This window comes from Petaurus breviceps, unplaced genomic scaffold (assembly GCF_028583685.1).
Source record: "Petaurus breviceps papuanus isolate PSGF00001 unplaced genomic scaffold, PetGlider_PUasm1.0 90977, whole genome shotgun sequence".
NCBI classification, from domain to species: domain Eukaryota; kingdom Metazoa; phylum Chordata; class Mammalia; order Diprotodontia; family Petauridae; genus Petaurus; species Petaurus breviceps.
Genome location: NW_027187391.1, coordinates 45,621,701 through 45,642,417, shown reverse-complemented (window position 1 = coordinate 45,642,417; position 20,717 = coordinate 45,621,701).

The following is a 20,717-nucleotide window of genomic DNA, read 5'->3' as shown; positions in this document are numbered from 1 at the left end:
TGTGTGTGTGTGTGTGTGTGTGTGTGTGTGTGTGTGTGTGTGTGTGTAGATTATGTAGCATAAACTTTTAGTAGACCCAACCAGCACTGGGTCTACTAGCACTTAGAAGTCAGATATACCTCATCTAGTTATACCCATGCCTCAAAGTAATTCATATCAACAGCTACCTTCTCTGTTAACCATTGAAAAATGATGGGTTCCCAGAAATCCCTTAGGGCTTGCACTTAAACTGGAAAAATATATTGATTAGAGGAAGCCCATTTTCTCCATGCCCTTCTATCACATAAGAATATCTACTGTGTGAGCCTAACACTAAAAATCACTGGCTATTCAGCAGTTTAGAACAGGATAACTCAAGCAGTATACTATGTACATAAGTACTGTGTGTATATATGTATTGTCTCCCTCAATGGAATGCTAGCTCCTTAAGGTCTGAGACTGTTTCACTTTTGATTTTGTATCCCTAGAGCTTAGCACAGTATTCAGCCTCTTGATTTTATTTATAAATACTTGTTGATTGATAAATTGTACTAATCTGCTTTGGTTCCCTTATTTAATGTTCAATAACTCATACACATATGAACCTTTCCAGTTTTCTTCTACGCTACCACTATAAGTGAGGGGTACAGATTTTGGGGCTTCATACTCATTACTGTTGACTTTCATATGACTTTCATTACTGTTCTTTCATATAGTTCATTGTTTTTCCTTCTCAGAGATGGAAATTTTCCAAGACCACTCAAGAAAAGTTCAATTGTAGAGATGCAATGGTTATTCTTTGAGCACTTCTCAGATCCCACTGCAATCCCACTGATGCAATGAGCTCATAGTCACTTTTGAGCAGTTCCTTTCTCAAGTGATCCTTCATTCCTCAGGCACTGGAGAATCACTGAGGTTGAACTCCTCCACAGCAGGTGATGGGTACAGTATGCCTTTGATGCTACTTCCCCAGAAGAAGGATGGATTTTTAGATTGCCAAGATATTCAGAGCCAGTCTGCTGTCTGCAATACTCTGCCAATACTTTGAATTGGGATAGAGATTGGACTTGTGATTGCACTGATGTAAAGAACTCCCAGGTGAGCAAAGTACTATACTAACCACTATACCACCTCTACCAAGCACTATATAATTGCAAATTGTTGTTGTTGCTGTTACCATCAATGCAGGTCAGCACATTATTTGCAAATATATACTCTTAGAAAGTTGCCTAGAGCACTGAAAGGTTAAGTGACTATCCAGAGTCACATAGACAATCTATGTCAGAAACAGAACTTGAACCCAGGTCTTCATGGCTTCAAGGTCAGCTCACTATCTATTATGCTATAGGATACTTTGAATGGGCTGTAGTAATAACAGTAAGCAGCATTTATAAAGTATTTTAGTGTTTGCAAAAAGTTTTATGTGTTAACTCATTTCATCCTCACAGCAATCTGGTATGGTAGATTCTATTATTACTTCCCTTTTACAGATGAAGAAACTGAGGCTGAGAGAGATTAAGCAATTTGTCTGTGAGTACAATAAAAATCCATTCTAGGATTTGAACTCAGGTCTTCTTGTCTCCAAGTCCAGTTCTCTGTTCACTATGCCACCTAGTGGTCACCTACCCATGATTGGTCAATCAATTTTAATACTCCAGAGATGTCCACTAGGTTGGGCATGTCAGGTTCATATTGTCTACTTTCCCATTGCATCCATTTTGCTCCAGACTCTTATTTTAATTCTGCGTAAATCTTTATGTTTATGTATTTCTTGTTAACAACATACTAGTGAACTTCAAACCGACAATGATATAATGCAGATATAGGTAGTCCTCACTCAGTCCTCAAAAGCCTAGTCTATCCTTGTAGAGACGATAGCAGTTGATGTTGTGAGTGTCTTCCTAAAATGGCTGAAATATAATTGTAACTTCGAATCTTCTCTGTAGCATTGTGGGACACTCTACATTTTCAAATCCTTTTCCTTTTTTAAAAAAAATTCTGAATTTAACAAACCCCAAATAAAATGAGCATTTCTATATGCATTAGAGGAAAGGAGGGAATTATACATAAAACTGGTAATCTATGATACAGAACTTGCTTTTATTTATAAGTATATCATAAATTCAAAATGTAACTATCAAAGTTGTCCTGCTTGTCTGTGGTTCCTTCTGGCTTTCCTTCTGTTCTTTTCTCATTTATTTAAATGGAGGGAGACCCTATCCCTAAAAAAAGGGACTAGAACAAAATCTATTATGCTTCAGCTTAACTTAGAAAAACAAGGGTAGTAATCAGGATCTCAGACAAGGCAGAAGTAAAAACAGATTTGGTTCAAAGAGACAAACAAGGAAAATACATTCTGCTTAAAGGCACCCTAGAAAATGAATTAATATCAATAGGATAATTATATAACAGCAATACAACTTTGAAAGACTTAAGAACTCTGACCAATTTACTAAGCAAACATGATTCCAAGGTACCAATGATGAAACACACTAGCACATATTTAGAGAGAGGTACAGTTTGAGACATACATTTTTTGTTTATAGCAAATGTGGGAATGTGTTTTTATTGACTGCATATTTGTCTAAAAGGATTGTTTTTCTTTTCTTTTCTTTTTAAGGAGTACAGAGGGAAAGGGGGCAAGGGGGAAAGGAACCTTTCTTTGTTTCTCATGATTTCTGTATTGGCATTTCAATTTCTACTCAGATCTGATCTTTTCATCAGGAATACTTAGAAATTCTTTAATTAAAGGTCCATGTTTTTCCCCTGTTGGACTATACTCAGCTTGGCTGGGTAATTTATAATTGTTCATAAACCTTTATCTTTTACCTTCTGGAGTAATGTTCCAAGTTCTCTTCTTTAAAACGATAACAACCAAATCTCCTGTGATGCTCTTTATGGCTCCTTAGTATATAAAATCATTCTTTCTGGATCTTTGAAGGGTTTTAATTTGATCTGGAAACTCTGACTTTTCTCTATGATGTTTTGGGGAATTTTAGTTTTGGTGTTTTTTTTTTTCAGGAGGTGACCCATAGATTCTTTGTATTTTCACTTTACTCTCTGTTTCTAATAAGTCTGGACAGGTTTCATTAATGATTTTTTTTTGAAATATGATATTGAGACTCTTTTTTTGGGTCATAACTTTCAAGTAGTCCAATGAGTCTTAAATTAAGTGGGATGTTTTAGGGTGAAGTCTGATAGCTTCCCTACTGGTCTGAGCTTCACAGATTCTTTCTGTGCTGATCAGGGCTGGAAGAAAAGATCCATTGTGGGTTATTCTTGGATTTTCTGATCACTATATGGTCTGGTACTCTTCTTCAATCTTTGTTGGAAAGATTGTGAGAGAGTGCTGGAGATTTTCCTACTTTACTATCTATGTTTACCAGTCTTTGTCTTCAAACCTGTCATCGCTACCCAGGATTCTATGATTCCAGTTAGTATGGCCCCTGAAAATATTGGTGGGTCAAGGATAAGGTTATTGGAATATTGCATGGTTCCTCTCTTTGACCCCTTTTAGTTAGAATGACCCCTGAAAATGTTCCTGGGTCAAGGAAAAGGTTCTTGGGGCTTTAGATATCCCCTGTCCCTAATTCCATCTCCATTTTTTTCTTTTTGGAGTTGGGAAGGCAGGGCAATTGGGGTTGACTTGCCCAAGTTCACATGGCTAGTAATTAAGTGTCTGAGGCTGGATTTGAGCTCAGGTCCTCCTAACTCCAGGGCCAATGCTCTATTCACTGTGCCACCTAGCTGCCCTCCCATCTACACTTCTTAGTACCCTTCTGATAGACATTAAATTTCTGCCTAATTGGTTCTGTATGCTTTCTTGTTTTCTTGAATGCACTTGTGAATATATACCTATTCCATTTCACTAACACAGTAGCATCCTGCCTCTTTGGTCACACTATCTTGGCATAATTGCTGAATTGTACTTCTTTGACTCATAGTCCCAAGCTCCTTTGTTCCTCCCATGGTATTCGCTTTGCCCACTGTGCCATGTCCCAGAAGACTGAGCTTCTGCAAAGGAATCTGGTTGATCTGAAGCAGTGTCTCCTTCAGACTCAGTGGCTTGTACTTGAGAAGTCCTGGAGGTAGTTAGGATCTGTCTTGTGTATTTCTGGCTTTTCTTCCTGCCTTCTAGCTTCTTTTTGAAGCTCCTAGTTAGGCTCTCTCCTAGTTAGCCAGGATGGATTATTCCCCCCATCTCTCAACAAACACTGTAATTACCCATATTGAGTCCTTTCAGTTGAACTCACAGGCTATCTGTATTCTATTCTTAATAATCACTACCATATCCTCAGCTATCAAAGATCTTAGCACTGCTTCATGAACAAAAGATGCTACAGGTAACATTCTTCCTACTAGTTTGCTTAACGTAGTGCCTGACACTTAATAGGAACTTTAAAATTTTCTAATTTAAATTTTATTTTAAAATATTTATTTCTTTATTTTTAATAGGTACTTAATAAATGCTTGTATCCTTCCCTTGCCCTCTCTTTTTTTTTTTTTACCAGGAAGGCCCCAAACTTACTCAAACTTACCCAAACTCCCAGTATAGGAAGGTCACTAAATAAGCCTCAAGTACTATAGTCTCATTAACAGGAATCTGGGAATGCTAGACAGTACTAATGTTTTGAGAAATTTACATAACACAGCTATTATTTCTTCTTTGTCAACTGGCCTATACTTTACATCTCTGCAAAGTGTCATTGGCATGGCATAATGCTGTAATGGGAATGCAAATTTGGAAGATCTTCCCTGCCCCTAGGCTAAAGTGCACCAGAAGCCTGGGGAGGGAGGCTTGTTTTTCAGTAGATACTTTTTGATTGGCCAGTGGGTCAATAAGGTTGTTACATTCTCTGAGCCAGGAGAAGGCTATATAAGCCCTGATGTGTAGCTTTGTTTTGGGGGCTCACTTTGAGAAGTGTTCTGTGATTTGATCTGTATTCTGAAAAGCCATTGTCCAGAGCCCCCCCCCCCCGGCTTTGAAAAACCCAGATGTTGACTGGCTATGGATGTAATGGCTGGACAGTGTGGAAAGCTGTCTACTTGATCTGTTTCTGTCTTGATAATTCTGTCTGTGTATTTTGAAGTTGGGGGGTGCTGACCTTTTTCCCCTGAACAAGGTAAACAATATATGTCTGACTGATTAAAGTAAGCTTGTTAACCCATTTTGAGTTGCTTTCCTTTAACAAAGCAGATCCAAGAACCTGTATGGGCAGCAAACCCTGAGGACGTGCTTGGGGTGCTTGCCGCTACAAATGCCTATAAAATAACATCATTATTACAGTCAATAGGAGTTCCCCAAATCAATAGTCATTTGGTGCAGGTCAAGTCCCATGAAAGAACACTAATCTTTCAATAGCTATACAGCCATTGTGACTTTTCAAATATGTAAAATATCAGGTCAGTATTGTCTCTTCAATTACACCAAAAATTTCAAGAGCACATTGACACATAAGAGTATAATAGTAATAATAAAACCATTGGTCTAATCAGTGTTTCATTAGAATTTTAAAAACTAAACCTATGAGCGTTGACTATGTCCTAGAGGGAAAAAAAGAGAACATCTGCACTAGATCCTTGCATTACTTCACATTGACCCAATACTGAAAACAACCTTGCTTAAAAAGAAAAATTAAACCATGTGTGATGATACATGCCTGTAAACCCTACTACCAAGGATGTATAGGCTGATGGAACCCTTAGTGGGGCTAAAGTTGGTTGGCTATCCACACTGGCTGGCACCAATATGGCAAGGCTCTGGGAGAATGGAGTGAGGTTGGCCACCAGGCTGTCTGAGGAGAACCAGTTCAGGTTGGAAACAAAGAAGGTCAAACCACCCATGTCAGCCAGTAGTGGGATTAAAACCATGAGCAAAAGCAAAAAATCCCCAAACCAACAAAAACAAAACAGGTCCTGGATGATGCCCCACATGTGAAATGCTGCTAGTCCCATTTAGATTCTTGGAATCTGTTGGGATACGGCTTCTATTTAATTACTCTTTATGATCCACCATTTTCCTCTGACCCTTCTTATAACTGACTATAAAACAGTTGAATGATGCTATGGTAAGGCAAAAGGACATTTAGTTAGGATAGAAAGACAATAAATGGTTACATCAAGAAGAAAGCTTGATTTATCACCTATTTCCCAAAACAATTTTTTTAATGCCTCTTGCAGTGGGAGGATTTGAATTCACATCTTTTCTCTCCTTAGACTATAGGTAGATTAATGTTACAGATCCAATGCCTAGACAAAAGTGTCTTAGCCTACATCACTGAAACCTCATGTCATTGCTTTCTTTGTACTGGAGTAGCAAAGTCTTCATGTTTCCAAAGCATTGCTGCATCAATCTGTTAATAGAAGCAGGAATTATGTATAGTTATGCAGCAGCCTCCCAATTCTTCATCTATGTTTTTCTTTCTCCCAATTTTATTCATCTTTCCACTCTTCTATTTTCCCTGCTCTAATCTTACTGCTTGCTGCTCATCAACTTCTCTTTCTGAGATTTTTTATTTTGCAGCCTTTCCTTTTCAAAACTTGTGTGTTACTAAGTCTATGTATGCATAGCACTCTGTAATAGAAAGTCCAGCACCTTCTGGGACATGAAATAATACATAGACTCTCTATCACAGAGTAGAGAGAGTACATGGCCCCCACGATACTGTAGAAACATGGGGGTCTCCAATAGGGGAAAGCACAAAGGAAAATAGTTAAGGAAAACCAACATAGCAACTACACATGATAGGATGTTTAACATTCTATTGCTATACACCATCACATCTTGCTTGAGAAGAGGGAATTGGGTTTTGTTATCAGTCCTCTAGAACAAAACTTGGTGACAGCATTACAAAGAAATTTACAAGCGAGTCAAATTTGGGATAATTGAAAGCATAATAACAATGATACTTAAAATATAATAACAATCAGCATTAGCTAGATGCCAACCTCCAGATCCCTACCTCACCTCAAGATATCCTATTATCCCAATCCATTCTAATCCTGGAATATGCTATTCTTTTGATGGGGCATCTCCCATGTGTCTTACCAGTGCTCTCCTAAGATCCTTTGGGTCTTGCCTTCTACACTGTTAATCTCTCTTCCTATGTACTACTTGGCTTTTCCATTTGGTATGAGCTAAACTGAATATGAGTCCTCCTCTATAAATGGTCACCCACAATTAGGATGTGAGTTTCTTTAAAGCAAGGACCGTCTTTATTTTCTATTTGTATCCCCAGTACTTGGTACAATGCTGGGCAGATAGTGAGAATTTTTATTGCACTTTTTATGTTTTTCCATTTCCTATAGCATAGTATATTATTTATAGTATGTAGCAAATATGTTTCAAAATAAGAATTTGATTTCTATACATATAACTTTTCATGAAAGCCTTTTTAAAATCCCATAGTTGGGTTTCAAAGAACAAGAACCAAAATCCATGGAGTGTTTTCTTGTTTCTTTTCCTACTTTCTCATTTGCTTTAAAACAGAAAATTACATTGATATTTCCGCAGTTTCTCCAGTGGAGGAAGTTATAGATATTTATAGCCATTGCTTTATTCATCTTCCAAATATCCTTTGAGATTAGACAGCGTAACCATTTAATTTTGCAGGTGGCGATGTTGAATCATAGCAAGGTTACATTTCTACCCAAAGACTAGTCACTAGTGAAAAATGAATCATGAAATAAAACCCAGAACTCTTAGTGTCTAGTTTATTACTGAATCTTATTTTATTAGATCCAGCTTTGTTTTTACTTCCTCCACTGTTTCCATTACTTAGTGATAATCTGATATATTTTTTTTTATGAATAGTCATAGCTCAATTTATATAGTACTTTGCAATGAACTCAATGCTTTCCTTGTAAGTCTGTGAGATAGACTGGGCAGGTATCATCCCATTTTATATGTGAGGAAATTGAGGCTCAGAGAGGTTAAGGTTTATGTCCACACAATGTCAGAACTTGAACACAAGTCCTTTGACTCCAACTCCAGCAATTTTTCTATTTACTTTACCATATTTTTCGCATGAGCAAAGAAATGTGGTTTAAAATCAGTAATGATAATCTCTAGGATTACACTACTATGCTTAAAGTTTAAGAAACATCACTTAGACACTTTCCCTTCCACTATTCATTCTTTATTATGAGAAAGATACAAAATAAAAAGAAGATAAACTCATATCAGTACAGGGTAGGGTCCATACACATTTTACATAGCCCCTTACACTCTCTACTTCTGTATCTAATATATTATGTCTAACAACAGAACCACTGGGTCCTGGGGACGTTGCCCTCTCCTTTTAAGGACCCCACCTCTGGGCACTCATTAACCAGTTTAAATCCTGGGCAAACATGGACTCTAAATAAAAAGATACATCTCTTTCTTGTTGTTGCTGGCTTTTTATGTCTCTTGTCCAGAACTTCAGAGTTTTGACTCAAATCTTGTTTTGTTGTTTGAATCCCTCCTGACCCTGTGGACCATATTGTCCATGGAATTTTCTTGGCAAAGACACTAGAATGGTTTGCCATTTCCTTTCCCAGAGGATTAAGGCAAGCAGAGGTTAAGTGACTTGCCCAGGGTCACACAGTTAGTAGGTGTCTGAGGCCAGATTTGAACTCAGCTCTTCTTGATTCCAGGCTCAGTGCACTATCCACTGAACCATGTAGCTCCTCCATAGGCTCAAGTCTAGTCCCTAAAAGAGATGAGGAAGGTATTTAACCTATAAGGTAGATAAGGTAGAGGTATTCATTCTTCCACACAAAATAAATTATTATATTTTTTTGTACTTTCCACCTACCATCCCCAAAGCATGCTCAGTTGTCATTCCAGTATTCCAGTTGAGCGCATGGAAGCTTGGGGTAGGCCTGCTTCTGTACTTCAGAGATGGCATGGTTAACCTCTGCATCCTGACATCCATTATTACTAGAAGGTTTATACTGTGTGGTGAAGAATAGTCTTCTAACTGACCAAGGAGTTGGAGTTATTTAAATAAAAGGATCAATATGCCTATCCTTTGTCCCCAAATGCACAGCTTCCTTAGTGGTTTTTGACTTTTTAGTGAGGACTGCTGTGAACCTCTGGGTGAGCAGAGGGGCAACAGTTGCCTTGTTCTCCAGCCAGCTACCATGTGTTCCTGAGCACATTGGTCTGTTTATTTTGTGTTTATTTTTTTCCCCAATCTTAGGTGAATAAGTATTTGAAGAGGAAAGAATACAAACATCCAGTGAAATGGGGAGATTCATCAGAGTCTTACAAGGCCTCACTGACAGCCAGAGTCTTGGAGCCAATGGCAGCAGATGCTGAGTCTGGTGGGAGGGCCAGCACAGCAGCCAAGTGAACTACTTGACCTAGCCCAGCAATGATTGATTCATCAATTGAGACCATTTCCTGGAAGGAGCAGTCAATCCAGATGAAAGGAGGAACTTTGTAATTGTTTTGGATCTTTATATTGTTGAGAAGAGGTAAGTTATTCATACTTGACCATCACACAGCGTTGAGGTTACTGTGTACAATATTTTTCCTGGTTCTGCTCATTTCACTTTACATTAGTTCATACAAGTGTTTTTGACTTTTTTCTGAAATCTGCCTGCTCCTCATTTCTTATTGCACAACAGCGTTCCATTAAATTTGTCCAACCATTCTCCAATTGATGGGTATACCCTCAATTTTCAATTTTTTGCTGTGGTAGCCCCTTTAGATCTACCCCAATGCATTCTTCATGGAGTATGGTCTGGTCTAGCCCTTGCTACACATACAATCATAATTTTAATGCAGAATGATAACTGTGACACTTTTGAAGATATTAAATCATCAGAGATTAAGGTAAATGTTTCCAGTTCTGACTCTTCCCTTAACTCCCCTCCCCACCCCCACACACCCAGTGTTGCTAAGTTGAGTCTTATCATAGCTTTAAGGTAATTTTTATGACTTGTTTACCAGACACCAGTCATGTTAGGAATTGACAGGAATTTGCTTGTTCTAAGCCAAATGTGAATGATGATAGAGGGATTTCCTGTTTAGGGAAGGGGGATAGGGCAGAGATGAGGTAAGAAAAAAAGTTCTTATTAGCTACCTAAATGATCCTTTTGTGCATCTACCTGATGCAGTGAGGCCTAATCAAAGAATGGAAAATATGTTGATTGGTCCCTAACATGTTGGCCCAACCTAGTTTCACCATAAAGAAGTAATAATACTTCCTCTTGGAAGAATAAAACATGACAAAAGATGACTAGAATGTTAGCTCCAGAAGATGGCAGTAGGACTTTGACAGAGAAACAGCAAAAAGCATTTGGGGAATCAGAGAACAATGTAAGAAGATAGTGCTACAGGGGATGATGATGGCTGAAGTGGAATGGAATTGCATCAGTAAAAGGGACTAGAGAACCATGCTGAGAGATACACAAGCAGTGCTGAGCAACAGTGATGTGTGGCAAGTTGCTGGAAGAAAGAACTCCACCTATGAAAGTAATCTTCCTCACAGCATAAATTGCCTTATGAATGTTCACCTCTCCCCAGTCAGTATGAGAATCTGTGAAAGACAGTATCTTTTTGTGTATGGGATCTGCTAAGTATGATTCTATTGTTTAGTTTTTCTCTATTATATATTTGGCTATTCTGTTCCAATTAATAAATCAGTCAGTAAATATTTATTAAATACCAGCTATGTGCCAGATACTGTGCTAGGCTTTGAAGATCCAAGACAAAAGTAAAACTGTCCCTGACCTCAGGGGACTTCCAATCTATCCAGGAGAGAAATTTGATATAGGATTTCTACACTGTCCATTGGTAGAGAATGTCCTGAATGGGGGCTCAAGTCTTATTTGTATTTGCTATGATTATTCCAGTACCTCACAACCTAGGGGTATTGAGGACTCCACATTGCAACTATAAATGAGTCTGAGAAATACTTGAGTTTAGTGTTAACATAAGCTATTTGTTTCATTTTCTTTTCATACATATTATATATATATATATATTCATTTTTTCAATGAATATATTGTAGACTATGTGCTAAGTGCGTAACTGTTAGAAACCTCTGACCAATGAAGAGATACTTCTGACTTTTTAAAAGGGTAACTAAGTCAACAGGAGTGAGATAAACCTCAAGAATAGTGTCTCGCAACCCAAACGATATTGTGGATCAGGGAAAGTTCTAAGCACTGTATACATCAGATTATTCTGTCTTCTGCAGCCTCATTCACTTGTTCTCAGTGGCTTAAGGTTCAGGGACCTGGAACCAGCAAGAAAGTAAGTAGTGGTCAGGAGTAGAAGAAGCTGGACCCCAGTAGAACAATGGAGAAAAATGTTTTTTAGTTATTAGTTTTAAGTAGAAAAGATCTTTGGTATCTTAGTATTTTGTATCTCAGTTGAGATTTGATATGGACAGTGCTATCTTGGAATGCAAAGTGGGCTTTTGCTACTTGCAGACATGCTCCTGGCATGAGGATTAGTAGTACATTCTAAAGTTTTTTCAATAGGGGTTGAAATATTATGGAGTTTTTTTTTAAGCAATTGGGGTTAAGTAACTTGCTCAAGGTTACATGGCCAGTTATTTCTGGGTGTGGTGCTAAGTATCTGAGCCTGGATTCGATCCCAGGTCATCCTGACTCTGGGGCTGGTGCTCTTAGCCACTGCGTTACCTGGCTGCCCCAACATTATGGAGTTTAAAAAAAAATTGTTCTTAGCCAGGAAATTCTGAGCACTCTATTCTTTAAACACTCTGGATAGCTGTTTAAACTGCCTGTACAAAGGTATATATATATATATTATATATATATATGTGTGTGTGTGTGTGTGTGTGTGTTGTGTGTATGTGTGTGTGTATAGATATATATAGATGGATAGATCGATAGATACTACAAATAAGGCCATTAGTATTAATTTACTGGTCAGTCAGGATTTAATGCCTGTATAGTTGTAGCAGCAAGCACCCCAAGCGTCCTCAGGGTTTGCAGCTACCACAGGTTCTTGGATCTGCTTTGTTAAAGGAAAGCAACTCAAAATGAGTTAACAAGCTTACTTTAATCAGTCAGACATATATCGTTTACCTTGTTCAGGAGAAAAGGTCAGCTCCCTGAACCTCAAAGTATACAGGAATAATTATCAAGACAGAAACATCAAGTAGACAGATTTCCAAACTGTCCAACCATTACATCCATACCCAGTCAACATCTGGGTTTCCACATTCTGGGTTTTTCAAAGCCGGGGGACTCTCAACAACGGCTTCCCAGAATTCAGATCAAATCACAGAACACTTCTCAAAGTGAGTCCCCAAAACAAAGCTACACATCAGGGCTTATATAGCCTTCTCCTGGCTCAGAGAATGTAACAACCTTATTGACCCACTGGCCAATCAAAAAGTATCTACTGAAAAACAAGCCTCCCTCCCCAGGCTTCTGGTGCACTTTAGCCTAGGGGCAGGGAAGATCTTTAAAATTTACATTCGCATTACAATAGTTCAAAATTTCCTGATCTTTGGAAATTACTCTAATACACTTACAGCTACTTTCCAAATATGAAATGTTATGTAAACAATTATTCAAATTGTGAAGTCAGACCAGAGTAAATTACTGTACAATGTTTCAACATTCCCCAAAGAAGAATATTCATACGAATGAAAAGTCCATAGTAAACAAAAATCCTATTGACTTTACACACTAAAATGAATGACTTTTGTTCACTCAAGATATCCTCTCAGGCATCTGGACCACAGCTTTAATAGTTTCAGTGGGATTTTTTTAAAACTAGCACAAAGGCACACAATTTGTCCAAACATCTATTATGGGACCTTAATTTATGTACATAGCTTTTATTCTTTGGCTGAAATATATAATGTCTTTCCATAGTTAAACTGCAGAATCTTTCCCACTCAATGTCCTCCCTCTGGGACATAATAAAGAGACAACTTCTGCCCCAACAGCGTATTGAAGATAAATTCTCTGTGATTGAAAAATGCCTCATTGTACTTAATGTTTCTCAAAGGAGGTGGGTCAAAACATAGATATCAATTTCATGTAATTATTTATTGAATGCCATGCATAGTTTTGGGGTATGGAAATGTAGAATGTTACATTCAAAGACATTGGTGTTTTGTGATGGATGTTTTTACATCGTATAGATGTGATGCAAAGAAGGGTAAGGAAGGAAGGAAGAGGAAGACAATGAAGAATGAAGAAGAAAGGAGAAATAATTAAGTTTTTACCTTTTTAATGACTTTTGTATAAGAATTCTCTAAAAGGAGTATGTTGCAAGAGTCACTAAGACACAGATCAAATAAAATGGGCAGTGTTGGTGGCCAGGGTGAGTGACTAACTTAGTAACAAAGTTACAGGACTCATCTTTCCTTTTTATTAATAATCTAAAATTTAAAAAGTGGGAGGTGACATGTACTATCTGAATGGTTTTGCTTGACTGTTTTGGGGGATTGTGCTTTGAAGGCAGATTTGTTTGGAGTTTTGTTGGGAAGTGTTTGTTATGTCAAAACAAAATGTTTCAATGCATTTTTTAAAAAAGAAGGAATGTGTCATTTTATTTCCCTAGGTCTAAGAGAATTGGGTTGTCACAGATTTAATAATTTCTAAGTCACTTGGTTAGTGACATCTAAAGTCATATAATTCTGGGCTAAGACTAAGACTATATCTACATAGCACCAAATGAAGTGTTGCTTGATCAAAAGAGACAATCAAAGAGGATAAACCAGCCTTTGAGGTAATTTTTTTTTTTTGCCTGAGTTACCTGGTCTGGCTATCTCTCTCAACCACATTAACAAATAAAAACACCATTTAACCTGGTTTCATGTTAATAAAGTTAAACTGGAAATATAAAAAGAAAATGAACTTGTACATCTGTGTGTGAGAGAGAGAGAAGAAGAGGAAGAAGAAGAAGAGAAAGAAGATGAGGAAGAAGAGGAAGAAGAGAAGGAGGAAGAGGAAGAAGAAAAGAGGAAGAAAAAGAAGAAGAAAGGAAAAGAGAAAAGAGAGAGGGGGAGACAGAGAGAGGGAGAGAGAAAGGGAAGGAGAGGGAGAAGGAAAGGGAGGAGGAGAGAGGAAGACAGAGATGGGGGAGAGAGAGAGAGAGAGAGAGAGAGAGAGAGAGAGAGAGAGAGAGAGAGAGAGAGAGAGAGAGAGAGAGAGAGAGAGAGAGAAAGAGAGAGAGAGAGACAGAGAGAGAGAGAGAGAGAGAGAGAGAGAGAGAATACATCACGTAATTGTTCTGACTTTTCCTATATTTATTTATATAATTAGCAAACTTAGTTTTCTCCAGTGTTATTTCCTTGCCACTTGCAAATTAAGGTCCTAGGTTGAATATCTGGCAGACTTCTATCTTTTAGGCATTGGACATTAGGGTACCATTTAGCAAATGTATGCTTCAGTGCCTGTCCTAAATGACACCCGAGTTGTTGACTTGCTTCCTTATGTCCAGTATTATGAACTAGAAGACTCTAGATTAGGTTTTTCTGTTTAGTTTAGAGTTAGGTTTTGACTGAATATTGAAATTGACCTCTCCCTATAACTAGTCATTCTTTTTTTGTTTGCTTTTTGGAGGGCAATTGGGGGTAAGTGACTTGCCCCAAGTCACATGGCTAGTAAGTGTGTCAAGTGGCTGAGGCTGGATTTGAACTCAGGTCCTCCTGACTCCAGGGCCCGTGCTCCATTCACTGAGCCACCTAGCCGCCCCTATAACTAGTAATTCTTAACCTGGGATTCATGAAATTAAAAAAAAATTGATAACGATTTCAATATAATTAGTTTCCTTTGTGATCCTACAAATTTTATTTTATGGATTTAAAAATAAGTCTGAGAAAGTTCTATGTAAATAATCTTCCCCACAATCCCAGAGAAATTTATAACACAAAGAAGATTGAGAACACTTACCCTGTATGGATAAGAACTGAGTTATAATTGTAAAGCACTCTTTCATTGAACTTGCAGATGTGCCTTATTTTATGTAATAAAGGTGTTCCTGAAGAGTTGAGGTTCCAGAAATTAAAAAAAAATAAATTTAACCTTATCTTACCTGTAGTACAGGAACCTATTATTTAAAAGAACCCTCTTAAGAATCCTTTTTATATGTGAAGAACTTTTTTTGTAGTTCTAATAATAACTTCCTAATTTAACTGGTGTAGAAGTTTGGATTTTTATCGTTGCATTTTTTTTTTAAAGCAAGGAAACCAATGTTTGGATTTAACCTATAACTTCAATGTCATAGCTGTACTGTAGTAATCCTGCTATAGGTCACTTGGTGAATGAGTTTTGAAATTTTACTTTTGGTTCTTGAAATCTATTCTCATATTCAATGGCACTACCATTCTCTTAGGCAAAGATGTTTGTAATTTTGGAGTCATCTTTGACTCCTTCCCTTGCCTTATATCACAATCCAATCAATTGCCAAATCCTGTCCATCTTTTCCTTACTATTCCCCCTGCCACTATCCAGTAAAGGCCTTGTTATTTCTTAGTTGTGCTATTGCAATGACATCCTAACTGGCCTCCCTACCTCAGTGTTAGACAGTCCTAGGCCTCCCATACTAACTGTGACTATGTGCAAATTAGTTGACCTCTCTGAGCCTCAGTTTCCTATAAAAGGGGGTGTGTGTCAACCAGATAACCTCTAAGGTCCCTTCCAACTCAAAATCCTATGATCTTCTGATCTATTCTAGGAATCACTACAAGATGAATTTTCCTAATGTGAACATAAAAAGCATTGTCTAGATTCAATACCTCCTTTCACTGTGGGTCTCTGAATATGCCTCCTTTAAAGGGTTGCAGTGAGGAGAAAACACTATAAATCTTAGTTCTATGTAAATATGAGTTATTATTATTATTATTTTCATACAAAGTTCTCCTCCCTCACCTGATCTTGGCATAAAGGTGAACCTGGATTTCCTTAAAGGCTCTATCAGTGGAATACAAACTCTAACAAGTTTTACCAAGCTGGAAAGACATTAAATTTAGATGTAATGATATACTAGATGTCTGTTTGTTGAAGATTCATTTATCTAAATTTAAAGTTTCTTTACCATTTTGACCAAGAGGATGATAACTTTTTTTTGAGGGGGAGGGAGGAAAGCAACTCTGAAGGCTAGTTTACTAAGTTGCAGAAGTATTATGTTCATCTTTGGTGAGGAGATTCCAACATTAACAAAACTACAGATGTTCCAGTATTGAAGTGAACATTGTAATAATGCATAGGTCTGATCATCTTATTCCCCATTGCTCAAAAACCTCTGATGATTCCACATTTTCTCTCAAATAAAACCCAGACTCCTTAGTTTATCATTCAGTCGTCTACAGTCTGGATCCAACTTACCTTTCCAGCCTCATCTTACAATATTCTTCCTCATGTACTTATTCTGATGTCCAACCAACTGTGTTTTCTTGTTAAATGACTTCTAACTAACATAGGTCTTAAACGTAGCAACCCTAGTCAATAGGTAGCTATATCAGTCATTAATAAGCCCAGTGTTTTTGAATCATACACACATATATACACACACACACACCTGATTATTTACAAGTTTATTGCTTAAGAGAGACTATCAGGAGTCCAGTTACTGGTGGGCATAAAATTTAAGCATTACACAACTAACCTCTACCTCATAGACTTATCTCTTAATTATTGACAGCTCATGTAATAGATGCACTAAAAATTGGTGCATATGGTTAACTGAGAAAGTAATTAAACAGTTACTTGATATATTTGTGTAATTCATTATAAGGTACAGTGGGAAGGGGATGCAATGAATCAGTATTATCCCTAAGGTCTTTGGAGCCCAAGACATCTCTGTGAGTTTAATTCTTCATGCCCTGTGTGATTTCAATAAACCAACACTTTTATGTTAGTGACATTAGGTTAAAAGAAATATAAATGAAAGAAATTGAATGGACAAGAACATGGAAAGCAGAATAGTCATAGACCCAAATTGCCTGTATGATAGTGGAAAGGGATTTATGAGTTGATTGCATGTAGAAGAGTTTCAGGTTTTTTAAGGGTCATTTGGAAGTTTGTATTTGGTTTTTCTTCACCAGCTGCATCCCTGAATGACTTCTTAGTCCCACCAGCTGTGTGAGGACAGAGTTAGGATGCATAGATAAGAGCACATAAGAGCCCAGAGCCATCAATTTGATTTGCTGTACCCTAGATTCAGTGATTCAAAGAAACATAAAATATATTCCCTTCTCTGAAGGAGTATGCAATCTAGGAGCACAGATGAGAGGTAAAAGGGTCCTTAAAGGTCATTGAATAAAACCCCATTATTTTACATATGAGGAAACTAAGGTACAAATGATTGAGTGGTTTGGTCAGAGTCACATGGCTGGCAAGTGTCTAAGGAGGGATTTGAATTCATCTTCTTAAATGTAAGACCAATGTCCTATCTTCTAATCAGGGTTTCTTAACCTGGGGTCAGTGAATTTAAAAAGAATTTTAATAAATGTTTAAACAGAATTTGCTTCCTATGTAATCATATTTTATTTTAAGCATTTAAGAACATTATTCGAAGAAAGGTTTCATGGACTTAACCAGGTTGGCAATGGGACCCAGGACACCAAAAAAGGTTAAGAATCTCTGGTCTGGATGACATGTTATTGTTTTCCAGGGCTTGTAATTTAACTCATATTATAAACCTATGAAGTAAGAGACAATACTAGAAGGGAATATGATGTTTTTAAGCTGATCTATCTTTTTTCAGATAGGCAGATAGAAAAATCTTCCATTTTGACTTCTACTGCACTTTATTTTAGATTGACTAACAAGATTCTTCTGTTCTTGATGCTTTAATTTATCCTTGACAATGAGAAGTCTGAATACATTTCACTTAGAGTTGAGAGTCAGCACCAGAAACACTGAATCCTGGTTTCTAACCTGATATCCTCCCCTCTCTTCTCTCTTTCCTATTTTTCCTCTATTTTCCTGTAAAGGAACAGGTAAGGTAGATAATGATGATGAATATTATGATTATTTAATGTTGACTCATTTCAAAGAAAGTATTATTTAAAGGAAGGTCATCTAAACATAACTTTGACATATATTTCACTTTTTTGGTTGTTTATTATTCATAAATTATGAAACTGTATCTGAAGATTTGGGATATATAACTTGTTATATGATATGTGCTGAAAAACAGTGAATCAATTGTAATGGTTCTGGCACCAAAGGAAATAGAGAAACCTTAAAAATATTTCCAGTAGAGAAGAAGCTACATTTGGGGACAGTTTCCACTGTCATATTTCCACTGTCTGGAATATTGAAAAGTACTTTAAAAAGTGTTTTCTACTTCTCCAAGTCAGTGACACCCACAAAAATCCACTCCCTCCACCCCCAATTCCCACATATACACACAAGACCACAAACAACAGCACAAAACATGAAACTTTGACCCACATATTACTTGTCAGATGTTTTGGATGTAATTCAGATTTTAAAAATGATTTACCTTTTTGTTCCCTTTCCTTTCTAAGGGAATTTCTTTTGTTGCTATATACCTTCAGCAAACTATTGACATTTCCTTCACCCCCATATGACTGTACCAAGGGTTATTTGTGCAGAAATTCAAATTTCATTCACTAGGAAGCTATGGGAGTGAGATCTGGCTTCTGTGGCTAGGAAGTTGAGCCTTCATTGAAAAAAGAGATAATACCTTTGTGCAGATCTAGTGACCCCAACCCAGCAATCACAGAGAAAGTTTGGAGAACTCAGTCATTATAAATATGAGCTCTAATAAAATTCCTTATTGAATCTAGATATTCTAACTCACCTGTGCTATCTTTCTCCGGAGACCTTGGGGTAGGAAATCTTCCCCTCTCCCTTTGTTTTTTTTCTTCTTTTGCTGAGCAGTCTAAGTTCCTGATCGCTCTCCAACTTTTCAGCAGGGCAAATGTTTACTACTGACTCCTTTCAGTGGGTATTAAGCATAGTTCCAGAGTTTCTTTCTCTCTTTTTACAATATGATTTTTGAAGGGATTGGGGGCAGTCTGGAGAGATCTACCAGACTCAGAGAGGTTTTATTTTCCCTTTGGGTTCTCCTACTATTCCATCCAGAGCTTGGGAAGAATAAAAGAAAAGGGAGTGAGAAGAGATTGGACGGGCTCAGTCTTCCCAGGTTACACTCCCATATGCCAATGATTTTTAAGCTCTGGAAACACACACACACACACACACACACACACTCACACATATATAATGCAAACGAGACGTTGTAAAGTGCATAATGAACTTAGCTTTGACAGGCTAAGCAGAAATTTTTTATTGAGAGCCTACTCATAACCCACACAAAACACATTTTATCTTTCAAGTATCAAAAAAAAGTGTAATTTAAGGCTCCACCAGTCATAATGAAAAATGCTTCACAATTACAATTTTGACTAATGGAACAATGGACACCCCCATATTGTATTGTATCAGGTAATTATGAACTGCCATGGAATGTGAAAGTTCGGGGCCCAGAAATAACCTATGGATCCTTTTAGTTAGTGTGCATCGTAATTTAGCACTTCCAGTGTTTCCTAACTCCAATGGAACCATTCATTCCTCGTAAGAGGAGAGAGAGAGGGAGAGGGAGGGGGAAAAAGAGAGAAGAGAGACAGAGAGAGGAGAGACAGAGAGAGACAGAGACAGAGAGAGAGAGAGAGAGAGAGAGAGAGAGAGAGAGAGAGAGAGAGAGAGAGATTGAGAGAGAGAGAGAGAGAGAGAGAGAGAGAGAGAGAGAGAGAGAGAGAGATTCTTGGAAGGAGAAGTCCAGGAAAGAGGCAGCCACAGCCAGAAGTAAGGGCGGGGCAGGGTAGAGTGGGGCGGGGTGGGACTCTAGAGGGTGTGGCTGTGGGCGCTGGCCATTCTGGAGTTCTGAGAGAGCCGGCTTCTCCTGGCCTTCCTGGGGAGCTCTGGACATCATCCGGTGGCCTCCACTCTGAGAAGGCACAAGTGCAAACTAGTTGGCACGGAACCTGGGAAACCCGGGAGACACTCAGGGGGTGGAGTGAGTGAGTGGGGCCACAAGGCGGTGGTGGGATTAACTTTTTGTGTGGGACTGAGGGGATGGGAGCAATTGCCCTTTAAAATAAAAGGAAAAGGGGCGGGGGCTAGGAGGAAGAGATGCTCCATTTCCTAATGGGGTCGACAGAAAGACTGCGACCCAGAAAAGCAAGTTTCCTTTGGAACCAAGTCGAAAGCCTAGTGCTAGGAGGCGGGGAGAGAAGGAGTCTCCACTGGGATAAGGGAAGAAAAGGGATCAAGGACTTCTTCTAGGGGCGTCATCAAGCCCCCGATCTGTCTCTACGAGGAGGGGTCCCGCTGAGGATCACAAAAGCGCAGCCACAGGCCGCCGCCCGCGGGTACTGATTGCCCTCCCAGGATCTCAAGCCGTTCGAACCCTAGGACCATCAGCTCTAGCGAGTTGCTAGTTTAGCTTTCTCGGCGGACCTGCCAGAGCTCTGGTGTAATCAGCAAACTGGAATCCCTCTCTCTACTAGTCCATTTCCCTACCTCTCTCCTCGCCCCCTCCCCAGTCACCCCCGCCTAATTTCAAACAGCAGCCTCTAGGACTGATGACTCCAGTGAGATCTTGGGGGATTCTAATCCCCACCCTAATAAATATAAAATAGATATTTAGTTACACATATTGCAAGAGCGCAGCGATGGGGGAGAAAGGCATTGAGGATGGCGAGGAGGGCAGAGGATGGGGGTCAGAAGGGAAACAAGAAGGAAGAGGAGGTGGAGGAGGCGGCGGCGGCAGGAGCGAGGTG